At 46.6% G+C, this 14,904-nt stretch overlaps 1 protein-coding gene across 1 annotated transcript in view; it reads right to left on the bottom strand.

The window, feature by feature from the left end:
* LOC121572246 (protein 4.1-like) overlaps positions 1–13,013 on the bottom strand; it is a 111,971-nt gene extending 98,958 nt beyond the window's left edge. The window contains exon 1 of the mRNA XM_041884205.2: positions 12,838–13,013. The gene's annotated coding sequence lies outside the window, so the exon portion shown is untranslated. The remainder of the gene's footprint in view (positions 1–12,837) is intronic.
* Positions 13,014–14,904: the final 1,891 nt, after the last annotated feature.

Consider the following 14,904-nt stretch of genomic DNA (forward strand, 5'->3'; position numbering starts at 1 on the left):
GAGAGAGAGAGAGAGAGAGAGAGAGAGAGAGAGAGAGAGAGAGAGAGAGAGAGAGAGAGAGAGAGAGAGAGAGAGAGAGAGAGAGAGAGAGAGAGAGAGACAGAGACAGAAAGAGAGAGACAGACAAGAGAGTGAGAGAGAGCGAGAGAGAGACAGAAAGAGAGACACAGACGAGAGAGAGAGAGAGAGAGAGAGAGAGAGAGATGGCGAGAGAGAGAGAAAGCGAGAGAGAGAGAGAGCGAGAGAGAGAGAGAGCGAGAGAGAGAGAGAGAGAGAGAGAGAGAGATAATGTGATGAGAGAGAAAAAGAGAGGGAGAGAGAGAGAGAGACAGAAAGAGAGAGACAGACAAGAGAGTGAGAGAGAGCGAGAGAGAGACAGAAAGAGAGACACAGACGAGAGAGAGAGAGAGAGAGAGAGAGATGGCGAGAGAGAGAGAGAGAAAGCGAGAGAGAGAGAGCGAGAGAGAGAGAGAGCGAGAGAGAGAGAGAGAGAGAGAGAGAGATAATGTGATGAGAGAGAAAGAGAGAGGGAGAGAGAGAGACAGGTTGCAGCCCCCCAGGAAGTGAGAGAAGGAAAGAGCTGATGCCCAGTGGCGGTGCTGCATGAAGCTGGCAGAACACAAGGAGAAACTACTGATAGAAGAGCTCTTCACGGGTCCACCCGAACCCGATTACCTGGGACACGACTATGTTGGCGCCGGAATTCTGTTGTTAACCCTCGGATCAGGGATCGGGTCCCCCTCAGTGGCCTCAGACCTCGGGTCTGTGTGAAAATATGAAATACCAACCAGACACAAAATTTGATTTCAATAGTTTAGTTCCTAAATAACATAAAGGCAAATTTCCCTGCATGGAGTTATGTAGCCTCAGTAATAGGTTATGTAGCCTCAGTAATAGGTTATGTAGCCTCAGTAATAGGTTATGTAGCCTCAGTAAGGTTATGTAGCCTCAGTAATAGGTTATGTAGCCTCAGTAATAGGTTATGTAGCCTCAGTAATAGGTTATGTAGCCTCAGTAATAGGTTATGTAGCCTCTGTAATAGGTTATGTAGCCTCTGTAATAGGTTATGTAGCCTCTGTAATAGGTTATGTAGCCTCTGTAATAGGTTATGTAGCCTCTGTAATAGGTTATGTAGCCTCAGTAATAGGTTATGTAGCCTCAGTAATAGGTTATGTAGCCTCAGTAATAGGTTATGTAGCCTCAGTAATAGGTTATGTAGCCTCAGTAATAGGTTATGTAGCCTCAGTAATAGGTTATGTAGCCTCTGTAATAGGTTATGTAGCCTCTGTAATAGGTTATGTAGCCTCAGTAATAGGTTATGTAGCCTCAGTAATAGGTTATGTAGCCTCTGTAATAGGTTATGTAGCCTCTGTAATAGGTTATGTAGCCTCAGTAATAGGTTATGTAGCCTCAGTAATATGTTATGTAGCCTCAGTAATAGGTTATGTAGCCTCTGTAATAGGTTATGTAGCCTCTGTAATAGGATATGTAGCCTCTGTAATAGGTTATGTAGCCTCTGTAATAGGTTATGTAGCCTCAGTAATAGGTTATGTAGCCTCTGTAATAGGTTATGTAGCCTCAGTAATAGGTTATGTAGCCTCAGTAATAGGTTATGTAGCCTCTGTAATAGGTTATGTAGCCTCAGTAATAGGTTATGTAGCCTCAGTAATAGGTTATGTAGCCTCTGTAATAGGTTATGTAGCCTCTGTAATAGGTTATGTAGCCTCAGTAATAGGTTATGTAGCCTCAGTAATAGGTTATGTAGCCTCAGTAATAGGTTATGTAGCCTCTGTAATAGGTTATGTAGCCTCAGTAATAGGTTATGTAGCCTCTGTAATAGGTTATGTAGCCTCAGTAATAGGTTATGTAGCCTCTGTAATAGGTTATGTAGCCTCAGTAATAGGTTATGTAGCCTCTGTAATAGGTTATGTAGCCTCTGTAATAGGTTATGTAGCCTCTGTAATAGGTTATGTAGCCTCTGTAATAGGTTATGTAGCCTCTGTAATAGGTTATGTAGCCTCTGTAATAGGACTATTGTTCATGTTGTTATGTTATTATAGCCTACTTTAATGTCACTTTTATTAGTCCAATATTTTTGTAAAATTATATTTCATAGTTTTGATGTAATAATAAAATAATAATAATAATATGCCATTTAGCAGACGCTTTTATCCAAAGCGACTTACAGTCATGCGTGCATACATTTTTGTGTATGGGTGGTCCCGGGGATCGAACCCACTACCTTGGCATTACAAGCGCCGTGCTCTACCAGCTGAGCTACAGAGGACCATTATTCTACAATGTAGAAAATAGTAAAAATAAAGAAAAACCCTTGAATGAGTAGGTGTGTCCAAACTTTTGACTGGTACTGTATATATATATATATGTTTTAAAGAGTGCACTACATAGGGAATAGGGTCAAAGGTAGTGTACAAGGGTGCCATTTGGGATGCAGGCCAGGGCTTCCTTCCCTCAGACAGGGATTTACATTACCCAGCTGTGATGAAACACACACTGAACTAAACACATATCCCTAGTCCTTTGATCGTGCATGGGTGATTGATTACACGCATGAACTCACTCTGGTACACGCACACACACACACACACACACACACACACACACACACACACACACACACACACACACCACACACACACACACACACACAGTAATCAGCATATCACTGCTCAATATCACCTTGTACATTGTTGTATCGAAACTATTTTTCTGTCTCTCTTGATCCTCTTTCAAAACTGAGCATGTGAAGAGATAAATATAAACAGTAAAATGCATTTAGGAGAAAAAATTGATATACTAAGGCAAATCTAAATTTCTAAATGCTCGGTAGCTTGTCACTGGGTGCTGAAAGTGAGCTTAAGGGTTGAAAGCAGCTTTAATATTAATCAGGCTCTGCGTGGGATTAGAGCTGGGTCTCTCTCTATTTGTACTGATGTGGAGGGCAGCTGTCTCTCTCTCTGTACTGATGTGGAGGGCAGCTGTCTCTCTCTCTATTTGTACTGATGTGGAGGGCAGCTGGATCTCTCTCTATTTGTACTGATGTGGATGGCAGCTGTCTCTCTCTCTGTACTGATGTGAGGGCAGCTGTCTCTCTCTCTCTGTACTGATGTGGAGGGCAGCTGTCTCTCTCTCTGTACTGATGTGGAGGGCAGCTGGATCTCTCTCTATTTGTACTGATGTGGAGGGCAGCTGGATCTCTCTCTATTTGTACTGATGTGGAGGGCAGCTGGATCTCTCTCTATTTGTACTGATGTGGAGGGCAGCTGTCTCTCTCTCTGTACTGATGTGAGGGCAGCTGTCTCTCTCTCTGTACTGATGTGGAGGGCAGCTGGATCTCTCTCTATTTGTACTGATGTGGAGGGCAGCTGGATCTCTCTCTCTGTACTGATGTGGAGAGCAGCTAGATCTATCTCTGTACTGATGTGGAGGGCAGCTGTCTCTCTCTCTCTGTACTGATGTGAAGGGCAGCTGGATCTCTCTCTGTACTGATGTGAAAGGCAGCTGGATCTCTCTCTATTTGTACTGATGTGGAGGGCAGCTGGATCTCTCTCTATTTATACTGATGTGGAGGGCAGCTGGATCTCTCGCTATTTGTACTGATGTGGAGGGCAGCTGGATCTCTCTCTATTTGTACTGATGTGGAGGGCAGCTGGATCTCTCTCTATTTGTACTGATGTGAAGGGCAGCTGGATCTCTCTCTATTTGTACTGATGTGGAGGGCAGCTGGATCTCTCTCTATTTGCACTGATGTGGAGGGCAGCTGGATCTCTCTCTATTTGTACTGATGTGGAGGGCAGCTGGATCTCTCTCTATTTGTACTGATGTGGAGGGCAGCTGGATCTCTCTCTATTTGTACTGATGTGGAGGGCAGCTGGATCTCTCTCTATTTGTACTGATGTGGAGGGCAGCTGGATCTCTCTCTGTACTGATGTGAAGGGCAGCTGGATCTCTCTCTATTTGTACTGATGTGGAGGGCAGCTGGATCTCTCTCTATTTGTACTGATGTGGAGGGCAGCTGTCTCTCTCTCTGTACTGATGTGAAGGGCAGCTGGATCTCTCTCTCTGTACTGATGTGAAGGGCAGCTGGATCTCTCTCTCTCTGCATACTGAAGTGGAGGGCAGCTGTCTCCCTCTCTCTCTGTACTGATGTGGAGGGCAGCTGGTGTGTACAGCTCTCTCTGTACTGATGTGGAGGGCAGCTGGATCTCTCTCGCTGTGTACTGATGTGGAGGGCAGCTGGATCTCTCTCTCTCTGTACTGATGTGAAGGGCAGCTGGATCTCTCTCTGTGTACTGATGTGGAGGGCAGCGGTCTCTCTCTCTGTACTGATGTGGAAGGCAGCTGTCTCTCTCTCTGTACTGATGTGAAGGGCAGCTGGATCTCTCACTCTGTGTACTGATGTGGAGGGCAGCTGTCTCTCTCTCTGTACTGATGTGGAGGGCAGCTGTCTCTCTCTCTGTACTGATGTGGAGGGCAGCTGTCTCTCTCTGTACTGATGTGGAAGGCAGCTCTCTCTCTCTGTACTGATGTGAAGGGCAGCTGGATCTCTCACTCTGTGTACTGATGTGGAGGGCAGCTGTCTCTCTCTGTACTAATGTGAAGGGCAGCTGAATCTCTCTCTCTGTACTGATGTGAAGGGCAGTTGGATCTCTCTCTATTTGTACTGATATGGAGGGCAGCTGGATCTCTCTCTCTGTACTGACGTGGAGGGCAGCTGGATCTCTCTCTCTGTGTACTGATGTGGAGAGCAGCTGGATCTCTCTCTCTGTGTACTGATGTGGAGGGCAGCTGGATCTGTCTATCCCTCCCTGCCTCTCCTTTCTCCCTCACTCCTCTACACACCCCGCCCTAACGCACGTCTATCAGTCACCCTGGCCTTCCACTCCCTCCCTCTATCTCCCTCCCTCCCTCCTCCCTACTTCTCTCTCTCTCTCTCTCTCTCTCTCTCTCCTCTCTCTCTCTCTCTCTCTCTCTCTCTCTCTCTCTCTCTCTCTCTCTCTCTCTCTCTCTCTCTCTCTCTCTCTCTCTCTCTCTCTCTCTCTCCCTCCCTCCCTCCTCCCCTCTACACACCTTGGCCTTCCAGTTCCTCTCTCCCTCTCAGTGGCGGCTCCTGAAAAAATTCTCAGGGGGGGCAATTTTTCTGATGATTTAGGTGACCTACACACATTTTAAAAAAGATATGTCCAGCAACAACATGAAGACAGGGGCAGCATATAAGTCAATACCAGAAGCATTTATTGACTGATCTCAAAAGTGTTGGCTTACCAGGGTTGGTGGAGCCCTCAGTTTCATCTTTGCCTCGCAAGCTAACTCAAACACTCCGCAAAACTTCACACACTGGATTAGCCGGCTGAGGATGTGGCGGTTCTTGCTAATGTCGTAGTAAATATATTTGTTATAGTGAATATGGAATATGATATGTTGAGTAAAATGTTGTGCTAAGATCTATTTAGGTCAGGAGCTGGTTATAAGTTATGTTCCTATCCAATAACAATGGACAAAAGGGTCCTATCTTGTCAGCCTTGTCAGTTTCAGTTCTCCAGTAAACTTGTGATTATCAACACTAACCTCATCGTTGTGGCGGCGGACAGCTAGCCTGTATCCCTCATCCAGTTGAGTGGGAATGTTCACTCTCCCCAAAGCAGACAATCTCAAACAGCTATCCATGTGGGTCTTTGACAGCTCATGTTTCTTAATCTTTCCTGAAAGATGGTGCATGTCCGTTACACACCAGTCGCTGTCCAAGCGGTGCTGTCTGCCGTGCCGCCTTCAGGGTGAAAGAGTAAGCTATGATTGTCATAGTTGAATAGTTGAATAAAGTGGGTTCATAGTTGAATAAAGTGGGTTGAGTCTATTCCTTTAAACATTGAACCGCTGTGGTTCACAACAATTCTGATTTCTAAAGGTGGAAGTTGGGAGAGTTTTTGTTCGGGTGGTTCAGTGAAACAATTTTAGTTTCTGAGGTAGAAGTTTTTGGTGAGGGAGGCCCTGCTCTCTCCGCTCCCAGATGCTTAGCTCATTTCATTCCGATCTCCTCTGCATTTTTGTAGCCATTTGCTACAGTCTGTCAACTATGCCTCTGCCTATCCCTGTTCTCTCCTCTCTGCACAGGCTACACAAACGCACCACACCGCGTGGCTGCTGCCTCTCTAACCTGGTGGTCCCTGCACGCACCACCCACGTGGAGTTCCAGGTCGCAGGCAGCCTCTGGAACTGCCGTTCTGCTGCCAACAAAGCTGACTTCATCCCAGCCTATGCCAACCTCCAGTCCCTCGACTTCCTGGCGCTGACGGAAACATGGATCACCACTGAAAACACTGCTACTCCTACTGCTCTCTCCTCGTCTGACCATGTGTTCTCGCATACCCCGAGAGCATCTGGTCAGAGGGGTGGTGGTACAGGAATCCTCATCTCTCCCAAGTGGACATTCTCAATTTTTCCCCTAACCCATCTGTCTATCTCCTCATTTGAATTCCATGCTGTCACAGTCACTAGCCCATTTAAGCTTAATATCCTTGTCATCTATCGCCCTCCAGGTTCCCTTGGAGAGTTCATCAATGAGCTTGACGCCTTGATAAGTTCCTTCCCTGAGGATGGCTCACCCCTCACAGTTTTGGGGGATTTCAACCTCCCTATGTCCACATTTGACTCATTTCTCTCTGCCTCCTTCTTTCCACTCCTCTCCTCTTTTGACCTCACCCTCTCACCGTCCCCCTACTCACAAGGCAGGCAATACGCTTGACCTCATCTTCACTAGATGCTGCTCCTCTACTAATCTCACTGCAACTCCCCTCCATGTCTCCGACCACTACTTTGTTTCCTTTTCTCTCTCGCTCTCCTCCCACACTACTCACTCTGCCCCTACACAGATGGTAATGCGCCGCCGCAACCTTCGCTCTCTCTCTCCCACTACTCTCTCCTCTTCCATCCTATCATCTCTTCCCTCTGCTCAATCCTTCTCCCTCCAATCTCCTGATTCTGCCTCCTCAACCCTCCTCTCCTCCCCTTTCTGCATCCTTTGACTCTCTGTGTCCCCTATCCTCCCGGCCGGCTCGGTCCTCCCCCTCCAGCTCCGTGGCTTGATGACTCATTGCGAGCTCACAGAACAGAGCTCCGGGCAGCGGAGCGGAAATGGAAGAAAACTAAACTCCCTGCCGACCTGGCATCTTTTCACTCCCTCCTCTCTACATTTTCTTCATCTGTTTCTGCTGCTAAGGCCACCTTCTACCACTCTAAATTCCAAGCATCTGCCTCTAACCCTAGGAAGCTCTTTGCCACATTTTCCTCCCTCCTGAATCCTCCTCCCCCCCTCCTCTCTCTCTGTGGATGACTTCGTCAACCACTTTGAAAAGAAGGTTGACGACATCCGATCCTCGTTTGTTAAGTCTAATGACACTGCTGGTCCTGCTCACACTGCCCTACCCTATGCTTTGACTTCTTTCTCCCCTCTCTCTCCAGATAAAATCCTGCGACTTGTGACTGCAGGCCGCCCAACAACCTGCCCGCTTGACCCCATCCCCTCCTCCCCTTCTCCAGACCATCTCCGGTGACCTTCTCCCCTACCTCACCTCGCTGATCAACTCATCCTTGACCGCTGGCCATGTCCCTTCCGTCTTCAAGAGAGCGAGAGTTGCTCCCCTTCTCAAAAAACCAACACTCGACCCCACTGATGTCAACAACTACAGACCAGTATCCCTTCTTTCTTTTCTTTCCAAAACTATTGAGCGTGCCGTCTTTAGCCAACTCTCTTGCTATCTCTCTCAGAATGACCTTCTTGATCCAAACCAATCAGGTTTCAGGACTGGTCATTCAACTGAGACTGCTCTTCTCTGTGTCACGGAGACTCTCCGCACTGCTAAAGCTAACTCTCTCTCCTCTGCTCTTGTCCTTCTAGACCTGTCTGCTGCCTTTGATACTGTGAACCATCAGATCCTCCTCTCCACCCTCTCCGAGCTGGGCATCTCCGGGCGCGGCTCACTCCTGGATTGCGTCCTACCTGACCGGTCGCTCCTACCAAGTGGCGTGGCGAGAAGCTGTCTCCGCACCACGTGCTCTCACCACTGGTGTCCCCAGGGCTCAGTTCTAGGCCCTCTCCTTTTCTCCCTATACACCAAGTCACTTGGCTCTGTCATATCCTCACATGGCCTTTCATATCATTGCTACGCTGACGATACACAACTAATCTTCTCCTTTCCCCCTTCTGATAACCAGGTGGCGAATCGCATCTCTGCATGTCTGGCAGACATATCAGTATGGATGACGGATCACCACCTCAAGCTGAACCCTGGCAAGACGGAGCTGCTCTTCCTCCCGGGGAAGGACTGCCCGTTCCATGATCTCGCCATCACGGTTGACAACTCCGCTGTGTCCTCCTCCCAGAGTGCGAAGAGCCTAGGCGTGACCCTGGACAACACCCTGTCGTTCTCCGCCAACATCAAGGTGGTGACCCGCTCCCTGCAGGTTCATGCTCTACAACATTCGGAGAGTACGACCCTGCCTTACACAGGAAGCGGCACAGGTCCTAATCCAGGCACTTGTCATCTCCCGTCTGGACTACTGCAACTCGCTGTTGGCTGGCCTCCCTGCCTGTGCCATTAAACCCCTACAACTCATCCAGAATGCCGCAGCCCGTCTGGTGTTCAACCTTCCCAAGTTCTCTCACGTCACCCCCCTCCTCCGCACACTCCACTGGCTTCCAGTTGAAGCTCGCATCCGCTACAAGACCATGGTGCTTGCCTATGGAGCAGTGAGGGGAACGGCACCTCTGTACCTTCAGGCTCTGATCAGTCCCTACACCCAAACGAGGGCATTGCGTTCATCCACCTCTGGCCTGCTGGCTCCCTTCCTCTGCGGAAGCATAGCTCCCGTTCAGCCCAGTCAAAACTGTTCGCTGCTCTGGCACCCCAATGGTGGAACAAGCTCCCTCACGACGCCAGGACAGCGGAGTCACTCACCACCTTCCGGAGACATTTGAAACCCCACCTCTTTAAGGAATACCTGGGATAGGATAAAGTAATCCTTCTACCTCCCCCCAAATTGTAAAGTGGTTATCCCACTGGCTATAGGGTGAACGCACCAATTTGTGAGTCGCTCTGGCTAAGAGCGTCTGCTAAATGACGTTAATGTGCCCTTGAGCAAGGCACTTAACCCTAATTGCTCCTGTAAGTCGCTCTGGATAAGAGCGTCTGCTAAATGACTAAAATGTAAATGTAAATGTAAGCAGGGGGTAGCAGAAGACTGCATTAGCTACATCGCAGCCTGCTAGCCAGGTTTTTCGTTCGTACCAATTTTTGGAAAATCCTCGGGTGTAGGACTTCCCCCCTTTAGTAGAAACCTGTTGAATTATTAAATTTGGTCTGGGAGGTCCTAATTGTTTCGTTGCCAATTTATCTTCATTTGTTCGCCGACAAAAAGGAACTTCTTTCAAAGACACAATCGAGTTGCACTGAAGCCTAGCCATTTTGATAGTAGTAGTGAATTGATTGACGAGGCTACCCGCTCTTTTCTTAGTTACGTTCATGGTTATGTTACGTATGACGAAAGCGCGTAAGTGCAAGCCCTCAGAAACCCATAGAGATTGTATTGAAAGCTCTGATATTTGAAAAAAATAGATTTTACATGGGAGTCTATGACAGACTTCTGGGCGATTTTCAACCTGACTGAAATCGCCCCCAAAAGAGGGGGGGCATTTGAAGCACGACTTTAGCCTGATTGGACATTTAGTGGCACTGTGGCAGATCAGACGTCTAGATTACAACACTGATAACTACTGTTGCCGTGATATAATTGATTAGAAAAAAAATCCCTTCCTTTTCCCGTTTGGCAGTGCGTCGCCCATATCGCCCTATTGAACACACCGCCCCTGCTCCCTCTTCTCTACATGCCCCACCATCTCTCCAGCACCCTGAGGTCGCTGACTGACTGACAGAGCAAAGTGAGAGATGTAGCCAGCCTGGTAATCTGCTGGCATCATCCTGCCTACGTCCCACATGGCACTCAATTCCCTATAATATAGTGCACTACTTTTGACCAGGGCAGGGCCCATAGGGAAACCCATAGGGCTCTGGTCTAAAGTAGTGCACTATTTAGGGAATAGGGTGCCATTTGGGACGCAGTCTCAGTTTAGCTGCTTCCCTGCACTAATGTCACCCCCTGCACCGGGACGTGATGTGGGGAGACGGGTTGCTAAGACTACAGTTTACGTCGAACGCTAGTGGGAAACGTCACATCCATAAGCAGTAAACAATGTCTCAGTATGACAGGCCTACAGTTTAGTTAGTGTCTGCTGCCCTTGGGGTACGTTTGGCTTCAAAACACATATGTGCATCCTTACTGGCACCCTATTCCCAGATGTGGTCCACTACTTCTGACCAAAGCCTTATCCATTTGCCTATGGGCTCTGGTCAAAAGTAGTATGCTATAAAGGGAATAGTGTGCCATTTAGGACTAAGACGTGCTCACTGTTCTTTCATCCATTCATTGAAATTGACGCTTCGAGACACAGACGATTGCGTGTAATAATCTGCGTTGACAAAATGTGTCAGACAGACCTGCAGCAGCATCACATACTCAGTCAGTGACTAGCTGGTCCTGGCAACCCTCTCTCTCTCTCTCTCCCAGTAGCTACACATAGCTGGTCCTGGCAACCCTCTTTCTCTCTCTCTCTCCCAGTAGCTACACATAGCTGGTCCTGGCAACCCTCTTTCTCTCTCTCTCTCCCAGTAGCTACACATAGCTGGTCCTGGCAACCCTCTCTCTCTCTCTCCCAGTAGCTACACATAGCTGGTCCTGGCAACCATCTCTCTCTCTCTCCCAGTAGCTACACATAGCTGGTCCTGGCAACCCTCTCTCTCTCTCTCCCAGTAGCTACACATAGCTGGTCCTGGCAACCATCTCTCTCTCTCTCCCAGTAGCTACACATAGCTGGTCCTGGCAACCCTCTTTCTCTCTCTCTCCCAGTAGCTACACATAGCTGGTCCTGGCAACCCTCTTTCTCTCTCTCTCCCAGTAGCTACACATAGCTGGTCCTGGCAACCCTCTTTCTCTCTCTCTCCCAGTAGCTACACATAGCTGGTCCTGGCAACCTCTCTCTCTCTCTCCCAGTAGCTACACATAGCTGGTCCTGGCAACCCTCTTTCTCTCTCTCTCCCAGTAGCTACACATAGCTGGTCCTGGCAACCATCTCTCTCTCTCTCCCAGTAGCTACACATAGCTGGTCCTGGCAACCCTCTTTCTCTCTCTCTCCCAGTAGCTACACATAGCTGGTCCTGGCAACCCTCTTTCTCTCTCTCTCCCAGACCCTACACCCAAACGGCTATTTGCTGCTCTGGCACCCCAATGGTGGAACAAGCTCCCCCACGACGCCAGGACAGCGGAGTCACTGACCACCTTCCGGAGACACTTGAAACCCTACCTCTTTAAGGAATACCTGGAATAGTATAAAGTAATCCTTCTACCCCCCCCCCATAAAAAAATAAGGGGAAAAAAGTGGTTGTCCCACTGGCTATCATAAGTTGAATGCACCAATTTGTAAGTCGCTCTGGATAAGAGCGTCTGCCAAATGATGTAAATGTAAAAAATGTAAATGTAGCTACACATAGCTGGTCCTGGCAACCCCCCTCTCTCTCTCTCTCTCTCTCTATCTCTCTCTCTCTCTCTCTCAAATTAGCTACACTGGAGTGTGTCCTTATGTCACTCACACCCCAGAAAGCTGTAGTGTTTCCTATAAGAGAATACTACTTATGCTATTGCTAAATTATGTTCCAAGTGATTTAATTGTACAGTGCAGACAAATGAAATTGTGGGAAAATATTAGCAGACTTCACTTGATAGAGGACATCTCTCATGTCTCTGGGGAAGGTAGGCTACTAGTGAAGTGGTGTGTTGTAGTGTTCCTTTGAATACAGGTAGACTAGGATTTGTGTGATGATAAATCAGACAACTTCTCTGTTATGATCTCATGTGAACCTCCCTATGCAGGTGTGCCATTGTAATAAATCCTTAATAAAGGATGTTATCACAGAGGAGACAGGGTTTTTCAATGCGGGATAATTAAATAAGTCTTTGAAAGCTATACAAAGCCTCAGTGAAATGTTATCAAAAGAGAGTTGGAAGATAAAAGGGGAAAAAATGAAAGAAAGTAGGTGATAAAATTGTCTGTGTTTAATCGAGCCTATAATTATTAGCCTATCAATAACATCTTTGATAGTTTTGAACCTTTGATTACATAAATAATGTCATATGAACCTGAGAATATCTTTATCTACGCACAAAGTGTCTTGAATCTTTTGACATTGACTACAATGTAGTCCTATTGCGGAGGTCCACTCATCGTTCTTTGATCTGATTGGATTGCTATTCAGTCGCATTTCCCTTATCCCAAATTCCCAACCATACATTTGTATTATTTTCCGATATTTGTGAATCAGTTGAAATGTTACATATTTGTTTCACTGTTTCCTATTTATGAACTCTGCCACGCCGACCACAATGCCTACCCTCAAATCAGCAGCCTTATTCTAGATTTTTCTATAAATATCTTTATTGTGTGGCGCACAAATGACTTCTATTCTCACGCCTTCGATCAATGAAACGTGTAAACAAATCATGTATCGGTTAGAATGCAACGTTCTTTTATCAAATAAATCCGAGCGTTCGAGACTTGTCGAGAATAGGCGGACGGCGGGTGTTTAAAGGGTCTGTCTGAAAATGGCGCCGAATGTGAAAAAATATGTCAACATATTTATTTCCTCGCGTGCATCGCATCACACAATAAATAATCCATTGTTAGTGTTCAAGGTTTCACATTGCACTTACCTTTTTATCTCTATTTCATGAAAATAAACAAATACTCTTCAATGAATATAGACGGTTGGTTGTCTATTCCTTTCGCACATTGGATAAAAAGAGTGGCAATTCCATGTGTGTTATTATCCGGGCTATGTTTTTAAAATGTGTTTAGGTTCTAGTAAAAAGGAAAGCGCTTCGTATGCAATGAGATAAGCGTATTTATTGCAGTGGCCAATGGGCAACCGGCAGGGACCAGCCGAATCCAATCAGGCTAGTTCGTGGCTGGTGTTCAATGGCAAGCGCCAACGCAGCACCATCTTAACCAAGGACACAGAAGATGTGTTCATTTGCAAAGAAAATCAATGTATGTATTTCCTGGAATAAATTTAGCAGATTATATAAATAGACAAAAAAACAAAGCCCTACATTGGTAGTAAAGAAAGCACGCGGCCTACAGCGTACATTATTTAAAATCGATTGTATACAGTTCTAGGGAATTAGCCTGAATAAATGCAATGTGAGAGAGGTACATTTTCATAACATGGTTGCTAAAAGAGGGATTGTTCAAGGCCCCCAACCCTGGAGCATCTACACCGTGAGGTGTCTATAGAGCAGGTCGGAACAGCTCGAGAAACCACACCTATGCTCACAGAACAGAGCTCACATTCGAATAGAATAAAACGCGTTCCATTCACTCAACAACGGACTTTTCCACCTTTAGACCTACATTCATGTGGTGAATCAGGTGACTGAATCCAAGTCTCTCCCAGACCCTTCTTTCTCATTTCAGCCATCACATGTAATTAATAATGAATAACATTTAACACAAAAAAAAGGCATTCTCACTCAGGTGGAGGGTTTGCTCAAGCTAAATCACCGAACACATGTGTGTATAGTGCAAGTCTACATTTTATACAAACCGTCTGGAATAAAAGCTTCGTATTGATAGAGATACATTCCATGGAGGAATAGCGTACATGCACTGAAGTCCCTCAAATAAATAACTACCAGCCTAACGTCGGTGAGGAGATTTGCGCACGGATATCGGTCGGGATTCGGTCTCTGAGGGCGCTGTGCGGTTGTACCTGACATATGTGCCACTTTTAGCCAAGCACTCTGGGGAATATTCGGTGGAAACAGAATAGCCACTAGGCTAGGCTCCTATGGTTGAATTTCTGTCCGATCAGCAGTCCTCATTGTGCGCTACTGTGATATATGATGGAAAACTCATACAACCTAGACACTCACTTTCTCCAAAACACGCTCCGGAGTAAAGTTTCCCCAATGTACAGATCTACAGTAGGATCAGCCCCCCCTCCCGCAATTCTACCCTTAACCATTAGTGGGGAAAATACTAAACTGGCTCAAGATCAGCGTCTAGGGGCAACGTCGCCCTACTCTTCCAAAACACTAGGCAGACAGACAGTGACACCGACCCATGTGTTTTCTCAGAGAGGAAGCATGAAGCGAGAGGTTCTACTCCACCCAAAATCTGTCCACGAAAAATAAACCCCCAATATGTGGAATTTTTTTTGTATGGAGGAGGTCAATGACATTGTCGAATTTGGTCAACCAAAAATGTAATTGCTCGTTTGCTACATGAAGCTTATTTGATCAATATAAGTTTCGTAATGGCTAGGTTGTTATGAATGCACTGATTGATATAGCCTAAGTGGAAGCAGGTGGCATTTCGGCAACTTTGAAAAAAAAACACCTTTATATTGGAGTTGTGCCTGTTGTCATAGAGATAGATGGAGGACTTGTCATAGGTATAATCCGTGTAACCATGGAAATTGCCATTGAGGGCTTCCACTATTTTAAAGTAGTCAAACTGGGTGGGGATTTCTATGAGTTGGGAACAATTAGCCAATGAAAACCAAGAAAATCGACTACTTTAAAACGGAGATAGACTCAATGGCGCTGCCCATGCTGTCATAGACGCTATAATGGCACAGATACAATGATGCATCCTCTATCCATCTCTATGGCCTGTTGTTCACACGCGTATCTGCCCTCTCATTGGCTAGAATGGTCCCACCTGATCTGGCCTCCTCCCGCCTGCCTTCCATATTTGAGCACACATATTTCCATTGT

This window comes from Coregonus clupeaformis, chromosome 8 (assembly GCF_020615455.1).
Source record: "Coregonus clupeaformis isolate EN_2021a chromosome 8, ASM2061545v1, whole genome shotgun sequence".
Taxonomy (NCBI): Eukaryota; Metazoa; Chordata; class Actinopteri; order Salmoniformes; family Salmonidae; genus Coregonus; species Coregonus clupeaformis.